This window comes from Pseudorca crassidens, chromosome 16 (assembly GCF_039906515.1).
Source record: "Pseudorca crassidens isolate mPseCra1 chromosome 16, mPseCra1.hap1, whole genome shotgun sequence".
Classification (NCBI taxonomy): domain Eukaryota; kingdom Metazoa; phylum Chordata; class Mammalia; order Artiodactyla; family Delphinidae; genus Pseudorca; species Pseudorca crassidens.
Genome location: NC_090311.1, coordinates 49,313,381 through 49,331,041, shown reverse-complemented (window position 1 = coordinate 49,331,041; position 17,661 = coordinate 49,313,381). Strand labels below are relative to the sequence as shown.

At 35.6% G+C, this 17,661-nt stretch overlaps 1 protein-coding gene across 2 annotated transcripts in view; it reads right to left on the bottom strand.

The window, feature by feature from the left end:
- The window catches only part of GRID1 (glutamate ionotropic receptor delta type subunit 1), a 666,917-nt gene that overhangs the window by 88,041 nt on the left and 561,215 nt on the right, over positions 1–17,661 (bottom strand). The gene's annotated exons all lie outside the window — the stretch shown is intronic.

Sequence of the window (17,661 nt, the reverse complement as noted above, 5' to 3'; positions counted from 1 at the left end):
CAGTCACATTGGAGGTTAGGGCTTCAACATATGAATTTGGGGGAGACACATTTCAGTCCACAGCATCCACTAACATTGTTTATATTCAACATTATGTTGGAGGTCCTATTTAGTGCATTAAATGAAAGGAGAATGAAACTCTAAGGAATTGAACAAATTAACAAAATCCTGATTTTTCACAAATGATATGACTGTGTACATAGAAATTCTAAAGGACTCTATAGTTAAATTACTAGAATTATGACTGCTCTGAAAAGCAGTTACATTTAAAATAAATTATTTTTCTACATATTAGCAACATAAATATTCAAGATAAAGTTAAAAATTATAAGATACCATTTAAAATGGCAGCAAAATTTCAAATACCAAGTAATAAATCTAACAAAAGGTGTTTACGTCTTTGTCACAAAAACATTACTGAGAGAAATTAAATTGAAAGAAAGAATATTTATATAAGTGGAGAGACTACCATTTACATGAGTTGGAATATCCAATATTGAAGAAAAAAATTAAAATAAATAAATAATAAATGAAAAGAGAGATATACTATGCTCATGAATAGAAAGACTCATGCCCAAAAGGGGCCAATTATCTCAAAATTTATCTAGAAATATATTATAATTTTGTTTTGGGGAAATATAAGAAGCTTATGTTTAAATGTTTTGAAAGAACTATGCTTTAAGGCAGTTCTGGAGAAGAAAAACAAAGATGAGTGTGGCAATTACAAAAGTATACCGTGCATAGGGGCGGACAAATAGACCATTCAAAGAGAAAGAAAGCCCAGACGGTGTCTCGGGGACATATAAAGCCTGTTTATGTGATAAAAGAGGCACTGGCAACAGTGGCGCCTGTCAAAACCCATAGCACTTTATAGGAGAAAGAGTGGTAGACTATAAATTATATAAATTGTGATACAGGAATCTAACTGTAATACAAATGTATCACATAACCTCTGAAGGGTATGGGGAAGAATAAGCTTACCCAGGTAACTTTGGCAAACAATGTTTTACTGAAAGGTGTAAGGCTAAGGACAAAAGGTAGTGCTCATAAATGCTGTGTTCTAGTTGGTAAATTTGTCTCTCGTGGAATAATGAGATCAATTCTGAAACCGGTTCATGTATTCACTGGGATTGAAAAAATAAGTAAATGAATGATAGATAGTGGGACCCAGGTTTCTGACTGTTGGAGAGGGAAATTACAGAGAAGCAAAGGGAGAAAACTAGAATGTAACATGTGACACTGAATTAGAAGCAGAGACAACACTATGAATTCATGTGTAACTTAGTAAAGATACAGATGAACAGATAAAGAAACAAATATAAACACATGGGTTAGTGAACAGATAGACAGACAGATAGATAACTTCCTAGCTCTAACCTCTGAGAGGGTCTAGAAGCAGTGATGCCCCAGTAGCAGTGAGCACAGCTAGAACCTGCATGTTAGATTCCAATACCATTCTTAAACAAAAGAAGCCAGGCTCCTTGGATAAATGGCTGATTCTAGGTCTGGGGCAGGATCTCGTGGAAAAGATGATTGTGAAAAATCCGGTAGTGTCAGAAAGCGAAGAAGTGCTAAAATATAAAAGAATGGGGGTATGCCACAGGAGCCAACCCAAAACAGCTCCCAATGGCCCAAGCTAAAATAACTTGAGTAACAGAATAAATGCAGTAGTATTGGATTATCATTTGAAGCATAAAATATTCATGAGTCCATACTAATATAAATTAATAACTGAATAAATAAATAAATAGGGAGAGAAGGGGTAAATTTCCCTTAGAGAAAAACTCCAAATAGCTTATGTAGATATTCACTCCTCCAGAAAGTGGAACTTATCCCCTCAACCCTGAGTATGGGCTGTGCTTAATGACTCGCTTCTCAAGGACAGAGTACAGAAAAGATGAAAATGTAACTTCACATTAGAGAAACCTGGAAAACACTACCTTGGCCAGGTGAACAAGGCTAACATCACCAGTCATGAATAATGTCCACAGAATGTAATCCTGATATGATGTCATGAGAAGGACATTTCTTCTCTATGGTCTTCCTCACAAAAACCCACAGGAAAAAAATAAATAAATAAAAGCAAGCAAACCCCAACTGAGGAACTTTCTACAAATTACCTGTTATACAATAATACAACACTCCTCAAAAACTGCCAAGGACATGAAAAACAAGGAAAGTCTGAATAACAGTCACCGACTAAGGAGACATGATAAATAAGTGCAACATGGGATCCTGGATGGAATCCCGGAAAAGACAAACGACACTGGGGAAAACTGGTGAAATCAAAACAAACTGTGGCATTTAGTTAATAGTAATTTAAATAGTAATAGTAAATGCTGGATTTTAGTCATGACAAATATGCTATCATAATATGAGATGTTACCACAGGTGAAACTGGGTGAGAAGTATACAGAAATTCTCTGTACTATTTGCTCAACTTTTCTGTAAATATCAACTATTCTAAAATAAAATGTTTATTTAAAAGAATCACAGGGGAAAGCATGGGTTTTTTCAATAAATGGTGCTGTAAAAATTGTTTATTCACATGGGTTAAATGATATTCTCAAAAACAAATTCAAGGTGAATAAAAAATCTATATGTGAAAAATCAATGTCGTACAATGTTTAATACAAATTATATGACTTGGAATTAGGTATGATATATTAAAATAACACACAAACAGAACAAACCCTAAAGGGATAACTGATAAAGCTGACTAAGTTAATATTAAAATCTTCTTCACAAAAGATACTGTAAAAAAAATATATATATAAGCCCAGACAGGAAGAAAATAGTTATATACACATAACAGATAAATGTAAGCTTAGTAAGAATAAAACTAATAATCCAATTGAATAAAAGCAAAAGCAAGAAGTATGAAAAGGAAATGTGCAAAAAAATAAGGCTGAGTGGAAATAAACTTACGAAAAAATGCTTAACCTCACTTGTAATCAGGAAACTGCAAATTAACATAGTCATAAAATACCATGTCAGACTTATAAGATCTTCAAAAGTGAAAAGTGTGAAATCATCAAATATTCAGAACATTGACAAGCAATGGGTATTTTCTTTCACAGTTATTGAGAATGCAAATTTGCAAAACCACATTAGAGAGCAATTTGACAATATCTAATAAAATCAAACAGGCCTGTACCAATGAGCCAGAAATTCTAGTTCAAGGTCTGTATCCCAAGAAACATATCCATGTGTTCACAAAACACATATAAAAATGCACAAGGCAGGGCTGTCAATACTGGCAAAATATTGGAAATAATCCAATGTCAGTAGGGAGATAAGTAAATATACGTGCTTGTATAATTAAAATATACTCCACTATATAGTATCTAAATAAATGGACTAGACCTTTATGTATAAAATATTGACTGTAGGGACTTCCCTGGTGGTGCAGTGGTTAAGAATCCACTTGCCAGTGCAGGGGAAAACGGGTTCGATCCCTGGTCGGGGAAGGTCCCACATGCCACGGAGCAACTAAGCCCGTGTGCCACAACTACTGAGCCCACGAGCCACAACTCGTGAAGCCGGTGCACCTAGAGCCTGTGCTCCACAACAAGAGAAGCCACCGCAATGAGAAGCCCGCGCACCGCAACTAGAGAAAGCCTGCACACAGCAACGAAGACCCAACGCAGCCAAAAATAAATTTAAAACAAACTGATTGTAAAGTGCAATACATAGAAGACCTTCTACTGTATATAGATTATATGCTACAATACTACCTATATACATTTGAAGGTATTAAAAATATTACACTGAATATTTTAAACGTATAGATATAAATATATTAAAAGAAATAGTAAATATATTAAAATAATCCTGTATTTTATTTATAGATGCATATTATATAGAGTAAAATTTTATTTATATATATGTAAACTCAACACACTCTGAATTCATGTCAGAAAATGCCTCTGGGTAGAATAAAAGGTAATGAAACCGGGAATAGGTTCAAATGTGTGTTCAGCTGTGTCTATAAGATTTTATTCCAAAAACATAATTTGAAGCAAATTGATTAAGTAACATTTGCTACATGTGGGTGGTAGGGCAAAAGTCTTTGTTATATTATTTTTAATTTTTTTTCACAATTTAAATGTTGTACAAAACCCAGGATAACTAATGAGATGTGAACTATGCTACAAATACAAATATTGAGCAAACCCTGAATTCATGTACTTATAGAACTAATATTTGTAAATCCTGGGTTATGGTTGTTACAGAAAAGGAATGCAAATGTCATAATTTTTTACCATGCATATAAATACAATAACTAGTAAAAAAAAAAAAAAATGAAAGTAATGCTCAGGGAAATGAGGAGAATATCTATGTATGGTATTTCTCTTTTTTCCATAGTAGAGATTCAAATAATTGAAGCAGGTGGTTATAAAGTATTTGGATTCCTTCAGTTTTTCAGATATGATTTTATAACTACAAAGAATAATTTAGGAACTAATATTTCCTGCTATAAATAAATATTTATTAAATTTCAGCAGTATCTTTAGTTCTACTTTTTTCATTTTTCTTCAAAGTCAAGAAAAAATAAATGTAAAAATGTAATGATTTCACTAAAAATAAATGTGATCATATGATCCCATTGTTTCCTAGATTACCTCTCTGTATCCATAAGTATGCAGAGTCAGACACCTAAAATTATTTTCTCCAAATGGAAATATTGATTATTTTAGGGGGAAGGGGAAGAATTTTGGTGATTGTTAGTATTTTTTATTTGAATTTTTATGGTAAGATTAAGAAATATTTATAAAAAAGAATACAGTCACTATTATTTTAAGACTCATGAAGCAATGACAATGAAGTACCACATGCCAGAAGAGGACAGCGTGACAAGGAATTTTAAAGAAAGGAATACCAACTAAATTGGAAAAGTTCAAGAACAATTCAAGGAAGAACAGACTTTAACCAGACCTGGAAGAGTAAAGTGTCACAAAGAATGGAAGGATGGAATGTGTGTTGGGTAGTGGGGGAAATTAACTTGAAAAAGACTGGTTCACTGACAGTGAAATGACTATATTCAAAAATACAGGAATATTTAAATACTAAAATATTTAAATATTAAACATTTAAATATTACTGTGTAGGAAATACAGTATAGTAATGATACAATTTCAATAGAGGGAGTTGGCCATTAATATTGATATGTGTAAAGTCCTAGGAAAGCATAGAAAAATGGGATTGTTCAGAGTCTGGTAGATCACAGAAGGATTCACAGAGGATGGAGTACTTGAGTAGATTCTCAAATAGAAAATTATGAATTTTCCAGGAAGGTGAGGGCTAATATTCCATGATGGAAAAAAAATGCAAAAGGACAGAAAGGAGACAACTTGTGATTAAAACGTGTGTGAGGAGAAATGGAGAAGGGTGAGGCTGCAAAGGCAGGCAAGGATAACGTTCTTGCCTTCGGTGCTTTCTGGAAGAGCTTATATCTAGCAGAAAATCACTAATAGATTCTTTCTTGGAGCGGGGTGGAAATGGGAAATAACATGATCAAATTTGTCTTTTAAAAAGATGGTCAGAAGGAAATGGATGAAAGAAAAGCAGAAAAGATGGGTTTAAACACTTCCAAAAGTTGGGAGGAAGACATCCAGGTTTGTGAGCCTCTTCTCTAACAGTACAGTGAAGAGGGGAAGATTTTGAGAAATAATAATGAGGCAGACAATCTATAGGTGGAAAATGATTTCCTGTGGGAAATGGGGACAGGCTGGGTTAAGGATGACTGAGTGACCTGGTGGATGGTGATGCTCTTCAACTAATGAATGATGTTGGTGGGATAGTTTGGGGGCTGAGCTAATGAGCTCAGCATTGAACAAGTTGACTTTAAGTGCCTGGCCTGGACCGAGGCCACGGATGTCACATCTTCTGCATTTGGTGGTAACTGAAGCCTTCAGGATGGATGAGATTGGCAGTGAAGGTCAGGAGAGTGAGCAGAGCAGTGAGCCGAATGTGTAAGCCTGGAAATACACCAGTCAGGCATCCCCTAGACTGTCCTGGATATAAGTGGCTGATTATTTTTAGGCGGCCTGTCAGATTTCATTTATCCAGCTTGCTGGTTTCAGCACTTTGTTCCATGTTGTTGATACCATTTAGAGTCTCGATTCTATCAGTCAACATATTAACCATCCTAAGATGTTTCCGCTGAAAATGGTTTCTAGCTAGCACGCACTAGTCTCCCAACTTCTTAGTAAAATAACCAGAGAAAGGATAAAATGTCACATGATCACTCAAAACTTAACAACTCTCTGAAATAGAAAATGTGCTGTTCCTTTGCAAACATTTCTGGAACTGGTACAGAAAGTCTAAGAAGAAAACAGCCAGAAGTGAAAAGTCAACAGAATGAGATGTAAAGGAAAATGGTTTATAAAATAAAGAATTGCAAGTGAAAAATTGTAATTGCTTAAATAAAATCCATGTTGACAGTAGAGAACACAGAATAAATTGTATGAATGACACACTTCAAAAGTTGGCTCTGAATCCAGAGTAAAAGAATAAAGAAATGGAAGGAAAATGAAAATAAATTGATGATAGTTGCAGAGGCAAAAGACCAGAGCACCACCCTCAGAATAGAGTAGTTGCTAAGATACATGTAAAAAGTATAGTAGAAGTAATAGCTAAAGTTGTACTTTAAAAAAAATCCTCAAATACAACAAAAAAACAAAATACAGGAGAAGGAAAGTTGAAAGAGTTTATCACATTCAAAGGGAAACCAATGAAAAGAAACCTACACTACTTGTACACATACTAACAAAAATCTGTCAGAAATACCCTACAGGGGCTTCCCTGGTGGCGCAGTGGTTGAGAACCTGCCTGCTAATGCAGGGGACATGGGTTCGTGCCCTGGTCTGGGAGGACCCCACATGCCACAGAGCAACTAGGCCCGTGAGCCACAACTACTGAGCCTGCGCGTCTGGAGCCTGTGCTCCGCAACAAGAGAGGCCGCGACAGTGAGAGGCCCACGCACCATGATGAAGAGTGGCCCCCGCTTGCCACAACTAGAGAAAGCCCTAGCACAGAGACGAAGACCCAACACAGCAAAAATAAATTAATTAATTAATAAACTCCTACCCCCAACATCTAAAAAAAAAAAAAAAACCTTTGAAGTATTTCATCTTAAAAAAAAAAACACATTACCCTACAATTCAAGCTTAAGAATGGAAAGCAGGACAGATCCAAAGGAAGAAAAATAAAGCTGGTCATTCGTCTCATGTGGAATCTACATTCTACAGAATATAAACTTGGATGCACTGATCCTTCATATCTAAAGAACCAGAAATGAAACATATCTGCAGAAATGAAGGCGTTTTGGAAAGAAAATGCCTAGAGTCTGATGTTAAAACACCTACCAAAAACATTAACCAATCAAGAGTTAAATTGACACTAAGAACATCAACCAATCAAGGGTTAAATTGACATTAAGAACCTAAACATAGGAAAACCATATATAAAATGATTTTCAGATTTTCCAAAAAAATAATCAGCAGGAACAATACTCTACCTTTCAAACTTATCTTAAAGAGAAAGATTTTAATAAACCATACCTATTTGAACTGGCCATGAATTAAATCTGCAATAAAATAAGTATATATTGAAATATGCGGTCTTGTAATTTTGTACTTTGATTTGTGCATTTGTCTTTAATGAATATGTATTTTTAATAATCAACTTTGTATAAAACATATTATATGTCCTTGAAATTTTATATCATCTGGGAAATTGATCAGTATGTCTTTGATATCTTAATGTTAAGACTTTGATGATTATTGAACACAGTGGTTCCAAGGTCAGAACTTTATGCCTCTCGACTAGGCAGGCATCTGCCAAGTTAAATCAAATATTATTTAATTAATGGTTGGGGACATTTTTTAAACCTTACAAACCTTACAATTACAAATCTATTTAACTATAAACCACATTTTCCCTCTTATTCACAAGATTACTATGTAAGAGCATCAAATGTATTGCTTAAATCAATATATAATACGTTTATACGACTATTCTATTTTGCCAGTCTAATAAGCCTATCAGAAACAAACAAAAACGAATTGAAAGAGGTTAGCCTAACCCAATATGATTTGTTCTTGGGGAACTGGTACCACCTCCTAGGAATCACCTTTTCGTTTCTAAGCATTTGCAAATCTGTTTTCAATTAAATCATTCATAAATTTTGCCATGGTTGCACATCAAATTCACTAGCATATCAAATAAAAAATTCAACTGCTTTTCAAAAGGTTAGATATTTAAACATCATCAATAATCTGACCCTATTCTCATTTTTAAATATTATAAGCAGTGCACTTGCATATATATCTGCAATTTTCTAATGTCTTGGGATGGTTATCCAATTGAATCTGGAAGCAAGACTTAAAAGGCATCAGGGAAAAATGATTTATTTATTTATCGAGGACCAACTGAATGCCAACACCAGGCTGGATCTTATAAAGTTCAATTTAATTAACTGACATAACACACCACTGAACTGGTAGGTTTGTGTCTATTTTGGAGATGAGAAAACTATGGCTCTGATCTATGAAGTGACCATCTAAAATCACACAGACAGCAAGCCACTACGCTAGCACAATGTTCGAGTCCCATGATTTTTATATTGCAGCAGTGATTCTGCTTCACTTTATCATCCATTCATACCACCCAGTATTCCTTAAGCACTGGCATTCTCTTTCCTTGTGACAGTTTTAAAATCAAAGCTAGAGTTTAGAAATTAATTCTGCCTAAACTTTACATTTGTTTTCTTCAGCATTTTTCCCAATTTAAGCTAATTCTGTAACTTGGCCCTACCTGCATGTGTTTTCTTTTTCTTTTTTTTAAATTTATTTATTTTAACTTATTTATTTTTGGCTGTGTTGGGTCTTCATTGCTGCATGCAGGCCTTCTCTAGTTGCAGCAAGTGGAGGCTACTCTTCGTTGCAGTGTGTGGGCTTCTCATTGCAGTGGCTTCTCTTGTTGTGGAGCACGGGCTTTAGTAGTTGTGGCTCACAGGCTCAGTAATTGTGGCTTGCAGGCTCTAGAGTGCAGGCTCTTTAGTTATGGCGCACAGGCATAGCTGCTCCACAGCATGTGGGATCTTCCCGGACCAGGGGTCAAACCCATGTCCCCTGCAGTGGCAGGTGGATTCTTAACGACTGCACCACCAGGGAAGTCTCATGTGTTTTCAAGTAGATGTGCCTGTTTTGTTTTATTACCCTGTGCACTATCTCTCAACTTCTGTACTTGTCTTTTAGCCGTCTGACCCCAAGGGAGATGCCCTGGGCATCGGCTTGCTGAACCTTCCTCACTGGGATCATTTGTGATTAGACAACTACCATTTTATGATTTAAAGACCTTCCCTTCTGAAATTTCTTGTAATCTGAGATAACTGTCAAGTTATGCCTAGCTATTTTTCTATTTCAGGTCTATTATAATAAATTTCGATAAGACAGTTTCTCTTTCCCCAAAACTTCTCATTACTTGCATTATCAACACATTATTTTCTTTCTATAATAATTAAAATGTGAACAGATCCACATGGCCCCAAATTTGCCATAAATATGCTGGTTGTTTTCCAAGACACTTGACCTGGGCTTGTTAGAAGACAGTTACTGAACACCAAGAACACCCAGGTTGGCTGGAAGATGGATGGTTCCATAGTCATTGAACACCAAGAGCAATGACCAACTCATTGAAACTACTTCATTTCCATTTCAGAGGATACTGGAATCGGGGTTCCATTGTACACTGGGTGGTCTCACTTCAAACTGTCACTGTATCCCTCTCGCTCTCAGTAGCACTTGATATAGCCTCACTGGTACCCAAATGTCCCACATGATACTATACAAGCCCAATGAGGAGCTCATTCTCAACAACAGATATTCTTCTCCCTGGTTTCACCAGCAGCCCCATTTTTGCTACTTTCTCTCTATATTCAACCATTTCTTCCTCCAGCTTTCAAATGCTCATTTTTGTTATTATTTATTTTCCTACTGACTCTAGGTTACCTGAGTCTGTCAAGTTCTCTTGTCCATTCATTCATGCACCTGTCCAACCCTACTAAGTTCTAGCTAAGTACAAAGCCCTTTACTTAGGATGGAGAATCCTAATATGACTCTTTCTACCCTCAAAGAGCTCATGGTCTAATAAAGGAGATAACTTATAATTGAACAGTAATAATTCAATTTAATAAGTCTGATGATAGAAACACAAAGAGAACAAATAAATCAACAGTTAAAATTCAATTTAAGAAGTTCTATATGGAAAAAAAATAAGGGAAGGAAAACCATACAGGATTAAAAAAAAAAACCTGCATCTTAAAAAAGTTCAACTCTTACACTAGCTAAGTACTGGAAGTACATATATCGAGATACCCACCACGGCTTAGCAACCTGAGGCAAAACGGAATATACATGTAGTTATAAAGTTGAGTCTGGAAGGGTGGCTAAGGTCAAGTGAAGATTCTGTGCTAAAGAAGCTGAATTGTTAACCTGAAATGTATGGGGAACCACTGGAAATTTAAAAGCAAGTAACTGACTTGATCAGAATTTATTTTACAAAGATGTTTCCGCTGGCTATACAGAGAAAGGTTTGAAGGAGTTCTTCAAGAAAGAAAAAAGAGAGTCAGAAGGCTGCTGTAATAAACCAAGCGGTCATCAGGACGTGGATGTGGCAGAAAGAAAACATAAATGACACCTATTTGAGAGATTTAGGAGGTAGAATGGATATGATCTATTTACAGAATAGTCCGGAGAGTATGGAACAGGTAGGTTTTTAGAATGACCCCAGTTTCTGCTTAGTTAAAAATAATATTCAAAAAGGAAGAGGATAGGATGAATAGAGAACAAGGAATTTTTAGTACAGTAAAGCTACTATGTAGCTAAAAAGCTACATAAAGCTACTATATGCTACTATGATACGCATCATTATACATTTATCAAAATCTATGTAATGCACAATACATGAATGAGCCCTAGGTAAACTATGACCTTCAGGTAATAATCATATAACAATGTCAGCTCATCAAATGCACCACATTACTGCAAAATATTAATAACAGGGGAAATTAGCGGGGTGGGTATATGGAAACTCTCCATACTTACAATTTTCCTGTAAACCTAAAGCCATTCAAAAAACTAGTCTAGGGCTTCCCTGGTGGCGCAGTGGTTGAGAGTCCGCCTGCCGATGCAGGGGACACGGGTTCGTGCCCCGGTCCGGGAGGATCCCACATGCCGCGGAGCGGCTGGGCCCGTGAGCCATGGCCGCTGAGCCTGCGCGTCCGGAGCCTGTGCTCCACAGCGGGAGAGGCCACAGCAGTGAGAGGCCCGCGTACCGCAAAAAAAAAAAAAAAAAACTAGTCTATTTTTTTAGAAAAAATAGAAGGTGTGAGAAATACCAGTTCGAGGTCCCCCAGCACCCTGGGCATGCCACTTTAAGTTAGCCATAGAGAAGGATCATCTTCTTGAACAGTCTACACAGTAAGCCTAAGGAAGTCCTATCTCTACACTTCCTTAGGATCCCAACATCTGCTTCAGAGGACTGGGTTCCAATCCGTTCACATTTCTTTCACAGCATGATAACGTAGTTCTAGATGTGACAGGAGAGAAGCAGGCATGCATCCCATCACAGGAGTGGCACAATCTGTTTGCCCCTTATGAACCCAGCTTTCCTGAATTATATCAATTTTGCTCATATATTGTGCATTCGTAAGCCTGAGCCTAAATACAAATTCTACAGCCAGTTTGTGCCTATGGATGATTTATCACAGCCATAAAAATCTGGAGCTTTTCAATTCCTGAATCTCAGGGTTCCAGTGTGAAACAGTACACAGACCGCAAGCTGCATTGCATGTGATTCTAATGGATCCATGAATACAGGAGCAATAGAGGAATAAAAAGGATGATTTAAAAAAATCAAAACGTGGAAAATCTCCAATGTGACCTTTAGAAAAAGGTGTTCTAGCAACACTTTGCCCAGCAGGAAACCAACACGTATACCCAATAGAAGACTTTGCCCTCAAGATAAAAATAAATAATCAGAGAAAAACAAACAAAAAGCAAAGCCAACTCCTTCTTTGCATACAGATCTATAAATGGAGTGTGACCCAAAAAGCAAGGAGCACAGAATACATGACTTCAGAGTTTAGGAGTGACATTCCTGATTCCCAGCTATTGCAGACACACTTCTAGGGATATGCAGCTCATCACCTCCCAAGGTCATTTACTAAACTTCAGACAGGTCTGACACCAGGAAGGGACTTTTTGTTGTTGAGCTAAACTATATCTTGAATTGTTCTACCCAAAGTTCCTCATTTTCTATATATGAACCAAAAAGAACAAGTCTTCCTTCAAAACTTAATGCAACCATTTAACATATATTGGGCATACATAGTGAGCAGTATGAATTGAATGTTGTATCCCACCCAGCCCTCACCAAATTCACAAGTTGAAGCCCTTACCTCCGATGTGATGGTATTTCGAGGTGAGCCTTTGGGAGGTAATTAGGTTTAGATAAGGTCATGAGGGTGGAGCCCCCATGATGGGATTAGTGACCTTATAAGAAGAAGAAGAAAGACCAGTGCTCCTCTCTCCACCATGTGAGGACCCAGCAGAGAGAAGGAGGCCATCTGCAAGCCAGGAAGAGGACTCTCACCAAGAACCAAATCTGCTGGCACCGGGATCTTGGACTTCCCAGACCCCAGAACCATGAGAAATAAATTCCTATTGTTTAAGCCATCCAGTCTATGGTATTTTGTTAAGGCAGCTGAGCTGTGACAGGCATTGTGCTAAGCATTGGTTATACAATGGAGGACAAACAAACTCAGTCCGTGGATTCACGGAGTTTATTATCCAGAAGGATGGATGCATTATAACAAAAAGTAAACACATAAACTCATGTGACAATTACTAAGAAAGAAAAGTACTAAAGTATATGAAGGAGAAAAATAGAAAAGGGTGATTTAAATTGAGGAATATCCAGGAAGGCCACTGTGAGGAGGTGACATTTGAGTAGAGACTTGAGAAATGAGTCAGTGTTGGCTGGGTCAAAAGCACAGAAGAGTGTTCCAAAAATAACTAGCTTAGTGAAGGCCACAGAGCAGAAAACTAACTGTGATCTTTGAGGAACGTAGCCAGGGAAGCAAGAGCACTGAGAAATGAGATTAAATACAGTTAGAGGGCATGCAGAATGATAATGATAATGTAGTTCTAGATGTGACAGGAGAGAAGCAGGCATGCATCCCATCACAGGAGTGGCACAATCTGTTTGCCCCTTATGAACCCAGCTACTTTGTAGCTTTGTAGAAAGTCTTGAAATCAAGTAGTGCTGGTCTTCCAACTTTGTTCTTTTTCAAAATTCTGTTCCCCATTCTAGAGCCTTTGAATATATATATAATCTTTTCCAGTTCTATTTTTTAAAAGTCTGCTGGGATTTTAATGGGGATTGCATTGACTCTATAGCTCAGTTAGGACGATTTGCCATCTCAACATATTGAGTATTCCAATCCATGAATATTGGATATCTCTCCATTTATTTAGATCTTTAATTTCTCTTGGTGACATTTTCCACTAAATTTTCTGCTAAAGGTGTAACTTATACATTTTTTAAAAAAAGTATTCCTAAGAATTTATACTTTTGGTACTATTATAATTTTTTTAAAACTTGTTTTCCAGTTGTTGGTTATTAGTATGCAAAAATACAGTTGATTTTTGTATAGGGACTTTGTTTCTGGCAGACTATGAAGATTTATTTATTAGATTTAATTTTATTAAAAGACTTTTAGGATTTTTCACAAAATGTCATCAGAAAACAGACAGTGTTACTTCTCCCGCTCAAGTCTGTACACCTTTCATTTCTTTTATTGCTTGTTGGTCAGACAAGGACCCACAATATGATGTTGGGGAAAAAGCATCACTAAGTATGTTGTTAGTAGTCAGTTCTCTGTGCTGTTATCAGGGTGTGGAAGTTTCCTTTTATGTATTTATTTATTAATCATGAATGGGTGGTTAATTTTGTCAGATGCTTTTCTGTATCATTTGAGATGATCATGTGAATTTTGTCCTTTATTTTGTTAATGTGGTGAATCACATTAATTGGTTTTCAAATACTGAAACGAGCTTGTATCCCAGGGATAAGACTACACTGGAATATGATGTATTATCCTGTTTATATATTGCTAGGTTCAATCTCCTACCATTTTGTTGAGGATGTTTACATCTAAGTTCATGGGAGATATTGGGCAGTGATTTTCTTTTCTTGTAGTATCTTTTTTGGTTTTGGGTATCAGAATTATGCCAGTTTCATTAAATGAATTAAAAAACATTTTCTCCTCTTTTTTCTGAAAAAGTTTACGATTAGTGTCATTTATTTGCGTGTTGGCTAGAATTTCATTTGTAGTACAAATGTACAAATCCAATATATTTAATAGATAATTAATATTCAGATTTTCTGTCTCTTTTTAAATCAGTTTTTATAAGATGTGTCTTTAAAGAAATGTATCCATTTCATTTAAGTTGTTGAATTTACTGGCATAAAATTGTGCATAATATTGTCTTAGTATTCATTTAATGTCTAAAAGATCTATACTGAAATCCCCACTTTCATTCGTGATATTAATAATTTCAGTTTTCTCTCATTTTTCTTGATTATTCTTGTTTGGGGTTTATTAACGTTATTAAACTTATCAAACAACCAACTTTTGACTTTGCTAATTTTCTATGTTGTTATACATAATCTATGTCTTTCTTTAAAATTACTTTGAGTTTAGCCTGTTCTTATTTTTTTTTTATTTTTTCTGAGAGGGAAACTAAGAATCTCAAATTTAAGCCTTTTCTGTTCCTTATATAGGCATTTAAAGCTATAAGCTTTCCTATAAGCATTATTTTACCTGCATTCCACAAATTTTGATATATTGTGTTTTCATTATTGCTTACTTAGAAATAATTTTTATAGTTCTTTTATGATTTTTTTTTCTTTGACCCATAGGTTTAGAATTATGTTATTTAAATTTCAGTGGGGATTTTCTAGATTTTTTTTTTTTTGGCTTTCTACTTTAACTCAATTATAGTGATAGAACATACTTGGTAAGATTTTATTCTTTTGAACTTGACTGAGATTTAACTCTATGGCCCAATGAATGATGCATCTTGGTGGATGCATACTTGAAAAGAATGTGTATTCTGCAATTGTTGGGTATAGTGTCCTATAAATGTCAATTACATCAAGTTGGTTGATAGCATTTTTTAGATCTTCTATAGCCTTGTTAGTCTTTTGCTTACTTGTTATGTCAATTTCTAAGAGAATGAAATTAAAATTTGGACTATATTAGATTTTTCTATTTCTCCCATTAGATTTGTCAAAATTTATATCATAAACTTTGATGCTTCGTTATAAAGTACAAACATATTTAGAATTGCCTTTTTGGTGAAATTGTTTCTTTTATCATTATGTAAGGTCCCCCTTTACCCCTTGTAATACTCTATGGCATAAATTCTACTTTGTCTAATGTTGAGATATCCTCACCAGCTTTCTTATGCTTATTATTTGCATGGTATATCTTTTCCCTTCTTTCTCAATCTACCTGTGCCTTTATGTTTAAAATGCTTGTAAACAGCATATTTTTCCAGTTTTATAGTTGTTAATGATGGGAGGTCTAGTCAGATAACTGTTATTCCATCATGGCATGTAGAGTAAGTCCCACATTCATTTTCTTGGGACCATTAATATGCACCATCTTTCTTTTCCAGTTTGTGGTGCCCCAAAGGCAGGAACTGATGTATAGCTCTATTAAAATGCATTTGTTAGCTGAAGCCAATTGCTTCAGGCTATTAGAATTTCATAGATCATTTTTGTCTAATTGGAGGCAGTGCTTTTCAAACTTTAATGTGAATAAAAATCATTTGGAGACCTACTTAGATATAAATTCTGATTCATGAGATCTGAGATAGGGCCTGGGATTTATGCCAGCAATGTTGGTCTGTGTGCCACACTTTGAATAGCACAGATGTGTTAAGACCTGCCAGCTCACAAAGAGTCATCCAGGCCTTCTTTGTCACAGGGCACTAACTTGAATGACTTGATGTTGAAAGGTGAGTATGTGAAAGTGTGAAGCTAGCAGCTGTAATAAAACAGAGGATGGTGGGACCAAAGGCAACCTGAAGAGTGCTAGCACCACCAAAGTCATTCAAATTTAAATATTTAAAACACTATGCTACAAAAAAACCCCATAAACTTGGGAAGTAAATTCAGGTCACATCCAACTGTTTATGATTCCTGTTCAATGTCTTTATCCATAAGTTAATTTTAAAAATGGAATCTTTACATCCAAATTGATGATGATCCATGTGTAAAAAGCCTTTAAGTTCAGTTTGCAAAGAGCAATTGATCCACCTTGGGTTTGGCCATGACTTCTTAGATACAACAATAGCATGATCAATCAAAAATATGTTAAGTTGGCTTTATTTGGCCTAATACATATCTACCGCTGCCCTGCTCATATTTTTTCCCATATTATCTACAAAGATATCTTAAAATTTACATACATAGGTCTTCATAAAATCCATACATCTCTCTCTCTTTATATACATATATAAAATAAATCTATACATTATAAAATTTGTAAATATATATATATATACACATATATACATACATATGTATTTATTTATCATAAGGCTTTCACTTATCAATATGTATTTAAGGTTCCTCCATGATTTTCCATGGCTTGAGAGTTCCTTTCTTTTTAGCACTGAATAATATTCCATTACCTGGATGTACTCCAGTTTATTTATACTTTACCTCTTTAAGGACATCTTAGTTGTTGCCACATTTTGACAATTTAGGAAAACTGCTATAGAAAATTCACATGCAGGTTTTCAATGTGGATATGGAGAAAGAGGAATAGGAGGGAGGAGGAGGAAGGATTAAACTAGAGGGAGGAAGAGGGAGGAAGAGGAAGGACAGAAAGCATAGGAGGGAGAGGGGGAAGAGAAGGGCAAGAGAAGGAGGAAGGGGAAGATGATGGAAATGGGGGGGAGAGAAAGAGGGAAGAACAGAGAACAGAGTAAGAAGGGGAAGAGAGGTAAAGAAAGAGGAGAGGAGAAAGAGGAGGTGAATGGGGTATACTTATGCTTCTCTGTAGCATTACATACAAGAAGAGCAAGGGAACAAATTCTATAGAATTTGTTCCCTTGCTCAGGCGATGGAGCAACTTCTATAGAATAGCAAGGGGAGAAGTTGTGACACAAGAATATTACACCCAGATAAGTTTAATTCATGTGTAAATACAACAGAAAAAGATTCACAGATATGCTGTCCCAGAAAATATACCACTCTTGCTAGATATATTGCTCAAAGAGCTATTCTAGTTGAATAAAAATGCATTAAAATAAAGAAATAAATGATGGCTAAATCATAGAATAAAGAGGTATTCAACAAGCATTGAAACATTTTGAACATAGAATTCAGTCCAAATAATGACTATAAATATGGATGAGATAAAACAAAAGAATGCAAATGCCAAATATGTATCTTAGAGAAACCGCAGAAGATTTAAAAACATAACAAAAGAAAAAAATCAGAGTAAACTGAGTCTAAAATCTCAGATTCTATCAACCGAAGAAATGATTGAGTAGGTGGAAGAAGAGGAAAAAAAGA